The sequence below is a fragment of the Lepus europaeus genome, chromosome 10 (assembly GCF_033115175.1).
Source record: "Lepus europaeus isolate LE1 chromosome 10, mLepTim1.pri, whole genome shotgun sequence".
Lineage (NCBI taxonomy): Eukaryota > Metazoa > Chordata > Mammalia > Lagomorpha > Leporidae > Lepus > Lepus europaeus.
This window is the reverse complement of record NC_084836.1, coordinates 101,693,097-101,710,387: the sequence shown is the minus strand read 5'-3', so window position 1 is coordinate 101,710,387 and position 17,291 is coordinate 101,693,097. Positions and strand designations below refer to the sequence as shown.

Genomic DNA, 17,291 nt, shown 5'->3' with positions numbered 1-17,291 from the left:
CTTCAGATGGGAGCAGCTCCGACCGCTGTACCCAACTGGGGAGTGAACCAGCAGATGGACTCTCTCTCTTTCTCTGCCTCTCCTTCTCTCTCTCTGTAACTCTGAATTTCAAATAAATCAATAAATCTTTTTAAAAAATTATCATTTTTAAAAATATCTATCTATGGGGCTAGTGCCGTGTTCTAGTCCCAGTTGCTCCTCTTCCAGTCTATCTTTCTGCTATGACCTGGCTCCCGGCTTCAGATCGGCGTAGTGCCGGCTGTTGCGGCCATTTGGGGAGTGAACCAACAGAAAGAAGTCCTTTCTCTCTCTCTCTCTGTCTATAACTCTACCTGTCAAATTTTATATATATATATATATGTGTGTGTGTGTGTGTGTGTGTGTGTGTATATATGCTAGCAGTGAGCCTTACAGACAGGGTACATATGTACATTTAAATCTGCACTTTGGGGCTAGCGCTATGGTGTAGTGGGTAAAGCTGCCACCTACAGTGCCAGCATCCCATATGGGTGCTGGTTTAAGTCCCAACTGTTCTACTTCCAATCCAGCTTCCTGCTAATGTGCCTGGGAAAGCAGGGGAAGATGGCCCAACATTGGAGACCTGGAAGAAACTCCTGGCTCCTGGCTTTTACCTGGCCCAGCCCTGGCCATTGTACCCATTTGAGGAGCAAAACCAGATTGATCTCTCTTTCAAATAACTAAATAATCTTTAGAAAAAATAAATAAACCTGTATTCTGCAGCCTATATGATGCAAACCATAGCTGCCAGTGGTGCCTGGCTTTGTCTTCTGTGCCCTGGAAACCTTTTCCTTGCGGAAAGATTAAGTTGTAAGAAGAGCCTGCAGAAGGAGAAGGGCATGAGAGAAAATTTACAACACAAATTCTCAGAGGAAAATCTTCCTTTTTTTACGCTTGAGGAGTAGAGTGGCAAACAGGTCAGGGTCTGAGATAAGTTGGACACTTAGTAACACTTTCTTCTTACTTTTTCTGATGTCATTCATGCTGTTTTACAATTCTCAAAGCTTTCCAACTTCTACTTCTCATTTGACTCACTACAATATCCCAGCATGTCTGGTGTACACGCAATAGACATGAGGGACGCACTCCAATTTTAAAAATAGGAAAATGAAGATTGTTCAGGGTCATGTTGAGAGGATAAAAACCCAGGTTCCCAGGAACAGACGTTTGGCCTAACATTTAACCTCTACTCCTGATTCGAACTCTGGTCTGATGCATACCCTGAGAGGCAACAAGCGATGGTCCAAGTAGTTGGGTCTCTGCCTCCTATCTGGGAGACCTAGACTGTGATCCCAGCTCCCTGCTAAAGTCTAACCCAGCCCTGGCTGTTGGCAAACATTTAGGGACTGAACTAGGACATGGGAGATCTGTCTTTCTCTCTCTTTCAAATAAATACCAGTTAAACCTGCCCCCGCTACAGCTCCCCCAAACAAAAACCCTACCCAGGCTTCCCAACTTCAGTCCAGTTCTCCATGTTCCTATCTTGTGCTGGCCCCGATGTTTCTGGGTTCCCATATGTTAGATGCATTCTTCTTCTTCTGACCACAATTAGCCTGGACCTCTACCTGCATAAAGATTCTTCCTTTCAGCCTGTTAGCCCCTTCACTAGAAATACCATTGCTGAGAAGACACCATCAACTCTACCTGCCCTGGTGGGCCCTTCAAATAACTGAATCTCCTTCCTGAATTCCTAGGGAGGTCTGTCTTCTTGAACTTTATTTAAAAAAATTTGGATTTCAGGGCCGACGCTATGGCATAGTAGGGTAAGCTTCTGCCTGCAGTGCTGGCATCCCATATGGGCATCTGGCTGCTCCTCTTCTGATCCAGCTCTCTGCTATGACCTGGGAAAGCAGTGGAAGATGGCCCAAAGCCTTGGGCCCCTGCACCCACGTGGGAGACCTGGAAGAAGCTCCTGGCTCCTGGCTTTGAATCAGTTCAGCTCTGGCTGTTGCTGCCATTTGGGGAGTGAACCAGCAGATGGATTCTGTCTCTCCCTCTCTCTGTCTATAACTCTTATCTCTCAAATAAATGAATAAAATCTTAAAAATAAATAAATAAAAATCTGGATTTCAAGATTATCAGCCAAAAGAAACCCTGTCAAGTCAGAAGAAACCATGGTATTTACATTTTGACTGACTTGGGTTCTAATATCAGCTTTATGGATTCCCAGTTATCAATTGTGGGCAAATTACTTCAATGCCCTAAGCCTCAATTTCCTCATGCACAAAAGAGGTTTTGTCTAGATTAAATGAGACCTATGACACAACCAGTTCTCACGTGTTGGTTTCCCTGTCTTTCTCACCATTGGCGGTCTTCACGCTGAGATTTCCCTAACTCCCCCTTCCACAGCCCCATCCCATCACCCATCCTCACCACCACCCACGATCACATTCTGCAGGACTGAGGAAGGTACAAGATTCCCTCAAGCTGACCTGAGTCTGGGAGGTCACGAGAGAGACTGAAGTCAGGAAAGTCTCCAAGGGCTGTGAGATGTTAACAGAGCTTATGGGAGGACAAGTACAGATGCCAGGCTCTAGATACTCCCCAGCAGAGAGCAGCTGGCACAAGCAATGAAGCCTACTTTACCTTATTCACGGAACATGATCCCAGACCTTCTGTGGCAGCTCCAAGAAAGCAATCTCAATCCTCTTCCCAGTCTAAGAGGCTACCTATGCCAACATCCACTCTTTCAGGCATGGAGTAGGAGAATAATGACCTAAATTATTTACTAAGGGTAAAAAGAACCTCCAAACTAATTACCCTGTAACTTGGCAAGCTTCACCAGGGTTCGCCCATACGCCCTCACTCACCAGTCACAAGGCTGAGCTCAGCCAGCTATTTCTTCCTTTGGGTTACCAAGATGAACAGCAGTTGCCTCTGGGAACAGGGCGCACCTATAACAGAGAGAAGCCTGTCAGGGGTCTTGTTCAGAAAAGGCAGGAGCTTTGGGCAGTTTGGGATACATTTTGTGACCTATTAAAAGATAGTATTACCTGAAATAATATATTAATTAACCTAAGTGCTGTGAAGAAAAATGAAGCAGAAGAAGGAAAGAATGAATGACAAGGGGTGAGAGTAGTCTATTTTAGACAAAATGGTCAGAGAAGGCGTCTTCAAAAGCTGACACCTGGACAGAAACCTGGGTGAAGATCTGAGGGAAGTGTTGCAGAGAGGGCAAACAGCAAGCACAAAGGCCCTGAGGTGAAAATGGCAGGCAAGAATGAAGGTGTGCTTGAGGAATAAGAAAGCCAATATAGGCCTGCAGCGCTTGCATAACGGGTTCTAGTCCTGGTCGGGGCACCGGATCCCGTCCCGGTTGCTCCTCTTCCAGTCCAGCTCTCTGCTGTGGCCCGGGAAGGCAGTGGAGGATGGCCCAAGTGCTTGGGCCCTGCACCTGCATGGGAGACCAGGAGAAGCACCTGGCTCCTGACTTCGGATCAGCGTGGTGCGCTAGCCGCAGGCAAAAACGGCCATTGGAGGGTGAACCAACGGAAAAGGAAGACCTTTCTCTGTCTCTCTCTCACCGTCCACTCTGCCTCTCAAATAAAAAAAAAAAAAAAAAAAAAAAGCCAATAACAAGAATGGGGTGAAGAGGAGAATGAAGCACAAAAGATACAGAGGAATTACTTATATTTTTTTTTCATATGAGAAAACAGAGCCTCAGAGGCTAGGTAACTTGCTCCTAATTGATTAAGGCAGTGGCAGAACTAGGAATGGAACTCAGTCTTTTTTTTTTTTTTTCCTGACAGGCAGAGTTAGTGAGAGAGAAAGAGAGACAGAGAGAAAGGTCTTCCTTTTGCCGTTGGTTCATCCCCCAAGTGGCTGCTACGGCCAGCACGTTGCGCTGATCCGAAGCCAGGAGCCAGGTGCTTCTCCTGGTCTCCCATGGGGTGCAGGGCCCAAGCACCTGGGCCATCCTCCACTGCACTCCCTGGCCACAGCAGAGAGCTGGACTGGAAGAGGGGCAACTGGGACAGAATCCAGCACACCGACCGGGACTAGAACCCGGTGTGCCAGTGCCGCAGGCGGAGGATGAGCCTAGTCAGCCGCGGCGCCGGCCTGGAACTCAGTCTTGTGAACATCTGGCTCACTTCCCAGTAGGTTCCTCCAGTAGGGACAAACCTTTGAGTACTCTGAAACTGACTTCAGGTTTCTCTGCTTCCCTTCTTCCTCTGTTGTATGAGCATGCTGAAGAATGGAGAAACTCCTATACATTTTCAGGAATAAGGGGCAGAGGTGACTCAGGTAAGAACAATAGCACATGCCTAGCATTATTGTAAACCTCTTATTTATAAATTTAATTTAACCTTTGCAATAATCATGTAAGGCTGATGTGTTACATTTTGTATTTTACCAGCAGAGAAATTAAGATAAAAAGAAGTTAAGTACATGTACCCCAAGTCACACAATAGCTGGTGGAGCAAGGACTTGAAGAGATAAGCCCAACTCCAGAGCTTGTCCTCTTAACTAACTGCACACTACCCCACTCCTCAAAAACAAAAGAAAGGGGGCGGGTGCTGCGGCACAGCAGGTTAACGCCCTGGCCTGAAGCGCTGGCATCCCATATGGGCGCCGGTTCAAGTCCCGGGTGCTCTACTTCCAATCTAGCTCTTTGTTATGGCCTGGGAAAGCAGTGGAAGATGGCCCAAGGCCTTGGGCCCCTACACTCACGTGGGAGACCGGGAAGAAGCTGTTGGCTCCCGGCTTCAGATCGGCACAGCTCTGGCCGTTGCAGCCAACTGGGGAGCAAACCATCGGATGGAAGACCTCTCTCTCTCTCTCTCTCTCTCTGTAACTCTTTCAAATAAACAAATAAATCTTAAAAAAAAAAGGGGGGGGGGGGAGAAAGCAAGCAGGAAACACTTTCTCTAATTCTAGCTGACACGGCTCAGAGTTCCCTACCCACTAACACACAAGACTAACAGCTTTGCAATTTATTTGCAGTCTAGTCTTTTTATTGAGTATCAGCTAAATGATTCCTTTGTTCTTCAGGCAGCTGGTTCCAGAGGCTCCTTTAATTTCAAGCTACTATGATGAAAATAGAACTAGAAAGGCAGAGGGAGAGAGAGGTCTTCCATTCGCTGGTTCACTCCCCAAACAGCTGCAATGACCAGAGCTGTGCCAATCTGAAGCCAAGAGTCAGGAGCTTCTTCTGGGTCTCCCACGTGGGTGCAAGGTCCAAGGACTTGGGCCAACTTCTGCTTTCCCAGGCCTTAGTACAGAGCTGGATTGGAAGAGAAGCAGCTGGCACTGCAGGCGGTGGCTTTACCCATGATGCAGCAGCACCGGCCCCGACAACAATCATTTAATAGCCACTAACATTACCATACACTTTGAAATAGACTAAGACCTTACAGCACTATCTTATTTCAGAGAGGGAGTAAGAGTTACTCGAAGAATGAATAAGGGATCTTTGGGGAGCTCCTGGCCCAAAATAGAGAAGCAAACATATGGAACTTAAGGATCTCTGCAGCCCTGGGTCAAAAGACATAGGCAGAGGCAGTAGTGGGTAGGTGCGGCAAGAGGACTGAACAATCAGCACCTCCAGTTCAACCTGTCAACAAACTGAACTCCTGTTTTATTCCCCAGCCTCCATGGTTCAGCAAATGATATAACCAGGCCCTCAGCCTTCAAATATTCATGCTCTCAAGACCTGCTTCCCTATTCCCACAATTACCAAGTCCTTGTGGGTTTGGTTTGTTGCTCTAAGAGATCTTCAACCAAGCTACTCTTTATTTCCTACAGTGTCAACTTCCTCTTGGTTTAGGATCACATTATCCCTTGCCTGCCCCACTGGAATATTTCTTTCAATCCACCAGCATAATTAAGGACAGACTGTTAAATTAAGTCTCTTCTCTGAGGTCTTTTACTAGTCTTCTTCCACCTTCCTGATCCAATCCATTTGACCCACACTGCCAGACATTTAATGGTCCTCAAAGCCATTCCCATGCTTTTAAATAAAATAAAATTAAAAAAAAAAAAAAAAAGTCATGGTAGCCCTCTGCTCTCAGCCTCACTCTTTAGGTAAGCCCTAATCTGGTCATCATCATCTGCCTGACCTCCAACCCCAGGCTTTCCAGATCCTATACTTTTATCTATGCTACTGTCTCCTTGGAGTGCTCTTTTTCTTTTGTACATTCAAATACTTCTTAATCTTCAAAGTATATCTCTAAAGTCATCCTGACCCCTTCCTTACCATTCTGCCATATTCCTGAAACATCTCCAGCTTGTGGCTACCTTTGGTTCTGGCCCGACCATTAGCCAAGACCTCTTCCCTCCTTTTTCCTTACAGAGAGTTCTACTACCTCCAGATAATGAGAACCTAGTGGCCGGCGCTGCGGCTCACTAGGCTAATCCTCCGCCTTGCGGCGCCGGCACACCGGGTTCTAGTCCCGGTAGGGCACCGATCCTGTCCCGGTTGCCCCTCTTCCAGGCCAGCTCTCTGCTGTGGCCAGGGAGTGCAGTGGAGGATGGCCCAAGTGCTTGGGCCCTGCACCCCATGGGAGACCAGGAGAAGCACCTGGCTCCTGCCATCGGATCAGCGCGGTGCACCAGCCGCAGCGCGCCTACCACGGCGGCCATTGGAGGGTGAACCAACGGCAAAAGGAAGACCTTTCTCTCTGTCTCTCTCTCACTGTCCACTCTGCCTGTCAAAAAAAAAAAGAGAACCTAGTAAATTAAGATTTCTGTTTCCATTCTGAGCTTCAGAAGCCTACAAGATTCTTCCTACCAATACAGGTATTTTTTGAGAATCAACATGATAAGTCAGGAAAGGGCAAAAGTTAGGGGAGACTTTCAACCAGGTCTTTAACACCTTTTCCTGCCAACCTAAAACCATTAAGCACATACATAAGCCTTCCATCTACCTACTCAGTCCAAAAACATATCCTAGGGCATGAATTTCCCCAGCAGCTAAGACACTGGTTAAGATTCCTATGTCTTGGCCGGCACCGCGGCTCACTTGGCTAATCCTCCACCTGCGGTGCTGGCACCCCGGGTTCTAGTCCTGGTTGGGGTGCCGGATTCTGTTCTGGTTGCTCCTCTTCCAGGCCAGCTCTCTGCTGTGGCCCAGGAAGGCAGTGGAGGATGGCCCAGGTGCTTGGGCCCTGCACCCGCATGGGAGATCAGGAGGAAGCACCTGGCTCCTGGCTTCAGATCAGCGCAGTGCACTGGCCGTAGCAGCCATTTGGGGGGTGAACCAACGGAAAAGGAAGACCTTTTTCTCTCTGTCTCTAACTCTGCCTGTCAAGGAAAAAAAAAAAATAACAAGTTAACTTTTACATCTATGATTGGGGGCTGGTGCTGTGGCATAGCGGGTAAAGGTGCTGCCTGCAGAGCTGGCATCCCATAAGGGCACCGGTTTGAGTCCTGGCTGCTCCACTTCTGATCCAGCTCTTTGCTATGGCCTGGGAAAGTAGTGGAGGATAGCTCAAGGCATTGGGCCCCTGCACCCGAGTGGGAGACCTGGAAGATGCTCCTGGCTTCAGATCAGGGCAGCTCTGGCCGTTGCAGCCATCTAGGGAGTGAACCAGTGGATGGAAGACCTCTCTCCCTCTCCCTCCATCCCTCTCTCTCCTCTCACTCCTTCTCCCTCTCTGTAACCCTGCCCTTCAAATAAATTAATCTTTAATTTTTTTTTTTGGACAGGCAGAGTGGATAGTGAGAGTGAGAGAGAGAAAGGTCTTCCTTTTTGGTTCACCCTCCAGTGGCCGCTGCGGCCGGCGCATCTCGCTGATCCGAAGCCAGGAGCCAGGTGCTTCTCCTGGTCTCCCATGCAGGTGCAGGGCCCAAGCACTTGGGCCATCCTCCACTGCCTTCCCGGGCCATAGCAGAGAGCTGGCCTGGAAGAGGGGCAACCGGGATAGAATCTGGCGCCCCAACCGGGACTAGAACCCGGTGTGCCGGCACCACAAGGCAGAGGATTAGCCTGTTAAGCCACGGCGCCAGCCCAATTTTTTTTTTTAATAGAGGCAGAGAGAGTGAGCTGGCTCCATGTGTTGGTTCACACCCAAATGCCAGCAATAGGACAGGACACAGGCAGAAACTAGCAATCAGGAACTCAATTCCAGGCTCCCTTGTGAATGGCAGAAACCCAGTTCCTCCAGCCATTATTGCTGCCTCCCAGAGTCTGCAATGGTAAGAAATTCAAGTCAGGAGCCAGAGCCAAGAATCAAACCTAAGCACTCTAGTCTAAATTTCTGCTCTCCCCTAATAATCTCTTGAGGTCAAAGAATTACCCCCATTTTACAGAGGAGGAAACTGAGTCTTAGAGCAATAAAGTACCTTGTCTAAAACCACACAGCTGGGAAATAAAACTTGCTGGAACCCAAATCTGCTCCAAAGTATATGCCTTGTACTTTCTTGTGCCCAAAGATAAGAATTCCCTCTTCCAACTGCCTCACATATCAAAGTAGGCACCAATAAAAATGTTTTAGGAACTGGACTAAACTCTCCCAATTTTGTACTTAGTCCTGCATGCCGGGAATCCAAGTGCACCATTAAGTTATAGAAGGACTTGTTACAATCAGGCCCTTCCAAGATGCTATTGGCTAATGTTACAGTAAGAGCGTAAGAGCCAAGACAGGGGCTTTCATCAAAATGGGTATCATACTCTAAAAGTTGAGAAGTTTCTAAGCCAACAAACAGGCCATGAGAGGCGCCTCAGCTGAACTGAAATACGTGATCAAAACCCTGGGTGAGGAATACATTTATACGAACATTTTAAAAATTATTTTTATTGGGGGCCAGTGCTATGGCATAGTGGGTAAAGCTGCCTGCCACCCACCGTGCCAGCATCCTGTGTGGGCACTGGCTCAAGTCTTGGCCATCACAGGGTGGGAAAATCAAAGACCTAGGGCAAGAAAGGAGGAAGATTTTGAAATAAATCATGTCCTACATGCATAAAACACATTTTTTTTTTTTTTAAATAGCATCTCCCTACAGAGTCATTGCTGTTTAGAGTAAGCAATCTCCAGGGCCTACAGAAGACTGGCTGAAAGAAAAGTGTTGCCAAAGTGACATCTTCGTGAGGGAGGGGAAAGAAAAGGGAATTTGGTAAGGCCTCTGGGGTAGCAACCAAGATAGGAGTGAACAGGCACAGGAGATAAAGCTTAACAGCTCCAGGTACCCCCAACCAGGACTCAATTGCATGGGGCCTGCCTGTGATCTACAATCAGCACTTAGCTCACAATTGCCCACATGCAAGGAAAAAAGACCTACATACTAAAAACAGCTCTTGTCCCAGGAGCCAAGCCTGCCAACAGATTTACTAGTTATGTTCCCGCTGCCCCTGACTTCTTGGCTATATCCCTGCTGTGACACCTCGTTTTCCCAGCCCTCACCAAACCCAACGGACTGAGTTTACCAGACTTCTCCCACTCACAAGGATACATGACCTTGACTCTTGGGATGGAGTAATAAACCAAGTGGCAGTTTTGCTGTGGGGGTTAAAAAGGTGCCCTCACAACACAATAAAAATGCAGTCAGGTTACAAAATGTCTCAGCAAAACCCTCTCCTGCTCCCTAATAAAGTCAGGTAACAGGACTGCCAGCATATCACAGAAGGTGGCCTTGGAGGGCAGCTGGTTTCTTAATGACAGGAGACACGTCTGTGTGATAACATAATGCATGGCATAAATAAATGAAACAGTCCAGGCGGGTCTCCAGACTGCCTGGAGGGGCGAACACAGAGAACAGCACACTTGCCAGACAAGCATTCTTGCCTCTGCATTTTCTGGGCAACTAATGGTATTGCTCTTTCCTCAGCTGAAGCTAACTCCAGTCTTCCCTTCCTCCTTCCCTAAAAGAACCAACCCAGCAAGAATTATCAAGGGAGACAGAAGTAATTACTGTTTTCTTTTCTCCACGCTAATGAGACAGTCGCATGGTTCCCCTTCCTCCTCCCAAGCTGCAAGTGAGAATCCAAGGTTTTATAATCAGTAACCAAAATGCTAAAGCTTGGGCCAGATAGTGCTCTGTGCAGCTGTGACTGTGTAGAAGACGGCTTTCTATCCCTATTGGGACCAGAACTAGAAGGGCCTTACCATTTTACAGAACAGAGGTAAGGCCAGAGCAGGCAGTGAATTTGTACAAAGTCACTGAGAGAAATCAGTGGCAGGGTCAGAACCAGTCTCCTTACTCACAACCAAGGCATTTCTTCCATCATTCAGACTTCCCACAACACAGGATGACTCTGGAGGTATCTCAGTGTGGACCCTGGGGCTGCATGTTTCAAACTCACATATCAGTTTTTAAACAGGTACTTAAAAAAGAAATGACAGGGCTGGCACTGTGGCATAGGGAGTAAAAGCCACCGCCTGCAGTGTCGGCATCCCATATGGGCATCGGTTCGAGTTCGGGCTGCTCCTCTTCAGATTCAGCTCTCTGCTGTGGCCTGGGAAAGCAGTAGAAGATGGCCCAAGCACTTGGGCCCCCGCATCTGCATGGGAGACCCAGAGGAAGCTCCTGGGTCCTAGCTTTGGATCGGCTCAGCTTTGGCCGTTGCGGCCATTTGGGGAGTAAAGAAAGAAAGAAATGACAATATTCTGTGGATGTGGATTCAGTTCAAGGAACACAGTACTGGGCTGAAAGGCCAGGATCTGAGCCATGATGCCAACTTTACCTCAATATTGAAACCACAGCTGAATGATCAGGCAAAAAAGCCATCTGTGAATTTGAATTGGGATTCATCTAAGATACTAGGTACAAGAGTGGGATCTGGAGTTATCCTTGAATTTGGGGGGAAGGGGCTGGCATTGCAGCACAGCAAGTTAAGGCACTGCCTGCAATGCCAGCATCCCATAGGCGCAGTTCAAGTCCCAGCTACTCAACTTCTGATCCAATTCCCTGCCAATGTGCCTGGGAAAACAGCAAGATAACCCAAAATACTTGGGCTCCTGCACCCCTGTGGGAGACCCAGATAAGAGTTCCAGGTTTCTGGCTTTGGTCTGGCCCAGCCCCAGCTGTTGCAGCCATCTGGGGAGTGAACCAGCAGATGGAAACCTCTATCTCTCTGTGCTTATCTCTGCCTTTCAAATAAACACGTCTTTTTTAAAAAAGAAAAAAAAATGAACTTAAGGCTTAGTGGATATAGCAACTTAGTGGTATAGAAACTTCAGCACATCATTCTGCTAGTCTAATCACAGATGAAGACTTTGAAGTTGGGGCCGGCATTGTGGCATCAAGTGGGTAAAGCCACTGCCTGTGATGCTGGCATTGCATACTGGTGTCAGTTCAAGTGCCAGCTGTTCCACTTCCAATCCAGCTTCCTGCTAGTGGCCTGGGAAAAACTACAGAAGATGGCCCAAGTACCTGCGCCCTTGCCACTCACATGAGAGACTGGGAAGAAGCTTTTGGCTTTGGCCTGGCCCGGCCCCGGCCATTGCAGACATCTGGGGAGTGAACCAGAGGATGAAGATCTCTATGTCTCTCTAGCTCTTTGAAATAATGAAATAAATCTTTAAAAAAAAAGACCTTGAACTCAACACTATGGGGGGTAGGGAGTATTTCACAAAAAGAGTCCAAGGTAAACCAGAAGGACTATGGATGCTATAGCCCAGGCTTGTCTGCCTAGCCACAGTCAGAGGAAAAGGGAGACAGTCTGTTTTCCCAGCCATACTGAGAAGAAAACAATTCAAGTTTTTATGCTGGAATAATGAGTAGAATCTAAAAAGGCTTATTTTTTTCAACCTAAAGACTGGCTCCTGTCAGTCTCTAGAGACTTCTGCCTTGCCTAGCCTATTCTACGCTGCAGGAGGGATTTAGCAACTCAAATTCAGTTCTCATAACAAAATCTGACCCTGGACAGGAAATATTTAAAACAGTCATAGCCCTAACTCCCATCCTTTACGCATAAGGCTTGCATATTAACCATTCCTGTACCACAGACTGGGGGCTCTTGTGGTACTCAAGGATCTGGTCAGTGCTAAGCAGACTTCACCTTCTAAAGGGCACAAAATCAGCAGCTGTCTTCTACAAATAAGGCCCATCTCTATGTGACAGCACCTGACTTAGTTACCTGCTGCAGATGTCAGGCCCCTGCTAGAACTAAAGCCCAGCCTTGAATCCAAAAGCAGGTCTTCTCACCAATGGCCTTCTACAGAGGCTACTGCCAGTCTAACTTTCCACTTGAGTCTGCTGCTCTCCCCACCCTTCTGCAAGGAAGGCAGCATGGAACAGTGGAAACAGCATGCAAATACAGCCCTGGCTCTGTCATCTAAACTGTGTAACCTACCACTTCGGTTATTCCATTCACTTGTCTGTCTCATCTATCACTCTCCCCTACTTCAGTGTAAGGAGTATCTAGTTATTTCCCTGTATCGTCAAGGATTCAGTTACTGTCTGCTGAATGCCACTCTCTAAAACTAAGTTCTTACGTATATAGTAATAAAATAACCTAAGAGTTTTGAGAATGGGGTACAAAAAGTATGTGTACATTGCCCAATCAGTGCCTGGCCCTTCTACCTTTACTGTGTCTCAGATGCCCAAGGGCCAATGTTTGCCTCTACTGAACTAGACTGCCCATCGTGGTAACATCATGTCTCGTTGAACCTCCAGAGTCAGCAAGGTCTCATTCCTTGTGTCTGCTCCACTCTAGTATAAACATATCAACTGCCAGTTCCCAGAACCCTGTCAATAAAAACAACCAGAGCTATGACTACCCTCTTCACAGTTACAACACTGACTTTCAGAGCAGCTATCTAGCTTAGCAATTAAGATGCTGGTTAGGATGCCCACATCCTACAGTGGAGTACCTGAGTTCAATTCCCGGCTCCAGCTGATAGTTTAACCACTTGGATCCCTGCCAACCTCATGAGACACCTGCATGGAGTTCAGGCTCCAGATTTCAGCTTGGCCCAGCCCCAACTGTCACGATTTAGGGAGTGAACCAGCAGTTGAAGGTTTTTTTTGTTTTTGTTTTTGTTTTTTTTTTTTTTGACAGGCAAAGTGGATAGTAAGAGAGAGAGACAGAGAGAGAAAGGTCTTCCTTTTTGCCGATGGTTCACCCTCCAATGGCCGCTGCGGCCGGCGCATCTCGCTGATCCAAAGCCAGGAGCCAGGTGCTTCTCCTGGTCTCCCATGGGGTGCAGGGCCCAAGGACTTGGGCCATCCTCCACTGCCTTCCCGGGCCACAGCAGAGAGCTGGCCTGGAAGAGGGGCAACCGGGATAGAATCCGGCGCCCCAACCGGGACTAGAACCCGGTGTGCCGGCGCCGCAAGGAGGAGGATTAGCCTGTTAAGCAACGGCACCAGCCGAAGTTTTATCTTATTCACCACACTCTGCTTTTCAAATAAATAAAAGTAAATAAACAAAAATTAAAAAAAAAAAAAAAAGCCTCTGCCCATTCATCCTCACCTCAAACTACTTTCAGGTGTTCTACGGTTTTTTCCACTAGAGAGCCCTCACACATATAGACACAGGCAGAAAGACAGCCGTGTCCAATTAAGAATCACCTTGCTAAGTCTTTTTTCACTCACGATATTCACCTGAACTGGGAAGTTAACTAGCCCAAGGTCATAAAGCTAGTAAAGGCAAATCAAGACTTGCCTACAAATCAAATGATTTCTAACGGCCATGGTGATTTTCAATAAATTTGACCTTTACAAAGTTCTGAGAGGTAGGTAAGACAGTTGTTCTTTGCTAAATCACGCTGTCCCTTCTGAAAAGTCTCATTTGACACCTCCGATCCATCTTAGGCCTAATTCTGACATTTATCTTGTCTCACAATATAATTATCTTCTAGTTCAGAAGCCAGTTAACTTTCTTGTTCAGGGTCAGATATTGAGTATTTTAGGTTTTGTGGGCTACAGGAATCTCTGTAGTATTCAATTTTGCCACTCTAGTACAAAAGCCATCATAGATAAATTAAGTATGTCTGTGTTACAGTAAAAATTCAGGGACACAGTGGGCTGGATTAAGAATACAGGCCGGCCGGCGCCGCGGCTCACTAGGCTAATCCTCTGCCTTGCGGCGCCGGCACACCGGGTTCTAGTCCCGGTCGGGGCACCGATCCTGTCCCGGTTGCCCCTCTTCCAGTCCAGCTCTCTGCTATGGCCAGGGAGTGCAGTGGAGGATGGCCCAAGTGCTTGGGCCCTGCACCCCATGGGAGACCAGGAGAAGCACCTGGCTCCTGCCATCGGATCAGCGTGGTGCGCCGGCCGCAGCGCGCTACCGCGGCGGCCATTGGAGGGTGAACCAACGGCAAAAGGAAGACCTTTCTCTCTGTCTCTCACTATCCACTCTGCCTGTCAAAAAAAAAAAAAAAAAAAAATACAGGCCAATTTGCCGACATCTGTTCCAATTAATCTGATGTCTCCAGTCACACCTATCTCCCAGTCAGTCATACACATTATCACAGCCCTTTGTCTACAGGGTGGAGTTTAAACTCAACCTTTATCCTCTACCATATCCTCTACCATATCCTCTCCATGCACACTCTTCTCCAATTACACCAAGATGTGGCCTGTTAGCTCCTACCTTTCCCCATGCTGTTCCCTAACACCTCTGCTGCTCTTTCTTCACTCCTCTGCCAATGTCACCAATTAAGGGACAAGCCCAGAGGCCAACACCTGTGACAAGTCTATGCCAATGACACTCACACCCACACCCAGTGGAAGTTAAATTCGTCCTCTTTCCAGGCTTGGCCTCCTTCCCAGGTAAAACTGTCCACATACCCTTCACAAATCTGTGTTACAGCAAACTTTCACATGCCTATCTTCCTAATTTATTGGCAACTCTTGAGAGCAGGAACTGTGTCTGATATATCTACATACTATTTTCAGTACCTGGTGCACAGCAGGCACTCAAGCTTTTTATCTACAAAATAAAGCTTGCTCTGCCTTACGTAACCTGCCATACACATGTAAGCAGCTGTCCCTCACCCACCACTGCATGTCCACTACCCCACAATTCTAAGTTTCTCAGGGGCAAGGACTATGTCTTACTCAATTCTGTCTCCCCTGTAGTACCTAAACAGATCTAGTGACTGAACAGCCCTCTGGGATGAGTAGATGACGAAAGCATGGGATCTGTGAGTCTAAAAGAACCATGAGATGACACACAGCACCAGTGGATCCTTAAGTCTGCTTCAAGGGCTTGCCCTCATTCCCAATTCCCCAATCATGTTCCTTGCATCTAGCCAGGGAACTAAGTTAAAGTAGGGCCCAAAACTAGGCATCTCACTAGGTGTCTGCAGACTACGCTAAGTTAAAGGAACTGGAGATCCCCAGATCCGGATTTAGCCCTAGACCAGTAGGCAATGTTTTAATAAGCATAGATTCTTGGTCCCCACAAGGCAGGGTGTCACTGAGGAAAGGATTGCAGTCTGAACTCAACTGAAGAGAAACTCAAAGGTATGTGCTAAGAATCAGAAGCATCGGCCGGCGCCGCAGCTCAATAGGCTGATCCTCCGCCTGCGGCGCCGGCACACCCGGTTCTACTCCCGGTCAGGGCGCCGGATTCTGTCCCGGTTGCCCCTTTTCCAGGCCAGCTCTCTGCTATGGCCGGGAGTGCAGTGGAGGATGGCCCAAGTGCTTGGGCCCTGCACCCGCATGGGAGACCAGGAGAAGCTCCTGGCTTTGGATCAGCGCGATGCAGCGGCCATTGGAGGGTGAACCAACGGCAAAAAGGAAGACCTTTCTCTCTGTCCGTCTCTCTCACTGTCCACTCTGCCTGTCAAAAAAAGAAAAAAAAAAAAGCAGAAGCATCAGGGCCAGTGCTGTGTAAAGCCACCGCCTGTGGTGCTGGCATCCCATATGGGTGCCGATTTGAGTCCTGGCTGTTCCACTTCCAATCCAGCTCTCTGCTATGGCCTGGGAAAGCAGTAAAGATGGCCCAGGTACATGGGCCCCTGCACCCACACGGGGGACCCAGAAGAGGCTCGTGACTTCTGATTGGTGCAGCTCCAGCCATAACTCTGGCTTTCAAATAAAATATTAAAAAAAAAAAATCATCAGAAGATACAAGGGGACCTCTACTGGGATTAGGAGTCTTGGGCAAGCCTGTAGCCTCCAAGTTTAGCTACCTTAACTTGGGGAATCTGCATGGCCAAAGACTAAACTGCTGATGAAGAAAACAAAATGAACAGACAAAAGAATTCTTTTTTCTCCTAAGCCCAGAACAGAACAACATTTCATCTGGGTAAGTGAGCTTGTCTCAGGCACAAGGTACTTAGCATATCTGCCATTCCAGAATTACGGCTGTCAAGTTTTAATTAGGGTAATTAGAGTTAAAAACGTAATTTCATTTCAGGGGTATTTTGAACAGATTTCATTAATTTCTTTTTTTAAAAAAAGAACACAGGAAGGAGGGGCAGACTGCATGGAACAAACAAGATTTTGCCACCAGGGAAGCCAAGCCACCTGGCCTGGGCCCAGAGGACAAAGGACTACTGCTCTTCAGCTTTCCTCCCTTCCTCCCCCTGAGTGCTAGAAATAAGTTTCAGTCAGCACCTGCTGCTCTTGCACTACTGCCATCCAATGGCTATTACTACAGCCCTAAATCTAGCAAAGAGAAAGGGCTCAGGGGAATCAATCTAATTTGCTGCATGTTAAGGATTGCCAATGCCCTACCTTTTATGAAGAGTTCCTGGACACATCTTTGTATTTGTGCTAAGTCCCTGGTTTAGAGAACCCTCCTTGCCTGAACTCTTATTCTTCCTTCAAACCACAAAGTTACATCCCCCAAGAAAACCCATCTTTCATGTCTCTGTAATCCAAGAGTCCCTTGTACATATCTCTATTAAAGCACACACATTACACTGTTGTTTGTATCCTTGTCTAGCCCCAAGGTCATCTAGGAATCGTTTGCACTAGCTCAAGCTGACACATGGGAGACACTCATCAAATATTTGTTGAATGACCAACTATAGGGGGAATCTGGTGTGACAGCTGGTTGCTAAACATGTTAAGCCTTTAGGTTCTCCAGCACCTAGCATTAACCAGTCATGAGTCCCCTCCCCTCAGAAATCTGAGTCTGCACTCTACACAGGAAAAAGCCCTCCCATTGATCCCAAACGATGATTGATCTCTCCCATTAGCGCCTGCTCATTCCTCAGGGACCTTGGAAAGATGAGAAAGCAAAAGCAAGCAGAGCAGCTCTTCCCACACCCTAACCCCCATTCACCTCACTACCAGTTTTAAAGAATTTCTTCCAGCCTCTGAAGGGCTCCAAGGAGAGGGCCTGAACTCCAGATCAGTTTGTTAAAGGCTAAAGGAGGCCTGTGTGTCAGCTCGGAACTGATGCTGTAAATGTTGCCGTGTAGTGCAGTAGAGAA

At 47.5% G+C, this 17,291-nt stretch overlaps 1 protein-coding gene across 4 annotated transcripts in view; it reads right to left on the bottom strand.

Moving 5' to 3' along the window:
- The window catches only part of RALY (RALY heterogeneous nuclear ribonucleoprotein), an 87,977-nt gene that overhangs the window by 44,277 nt on the left and 26,409 nt on the right, over positions 1-17,291 (bottom strand). For 3 of the 4 annotated variants that reach the window (XM_062204049.1, XM_062204054.1, XM_062204051.1), the window contains exon 2: positions 2,829-2,912. The exons of the other annotated variant lie outside the window; for it this stretch is intronic. The gene's annotated coding sequence lies outside the window, so the exon portion shown is untranslated. The remainder of the gene's footprint in view (positions 1-2,828; positions 2,913-17,291) is intronic. 4 annotated transcript variants of the gene reach the window in all.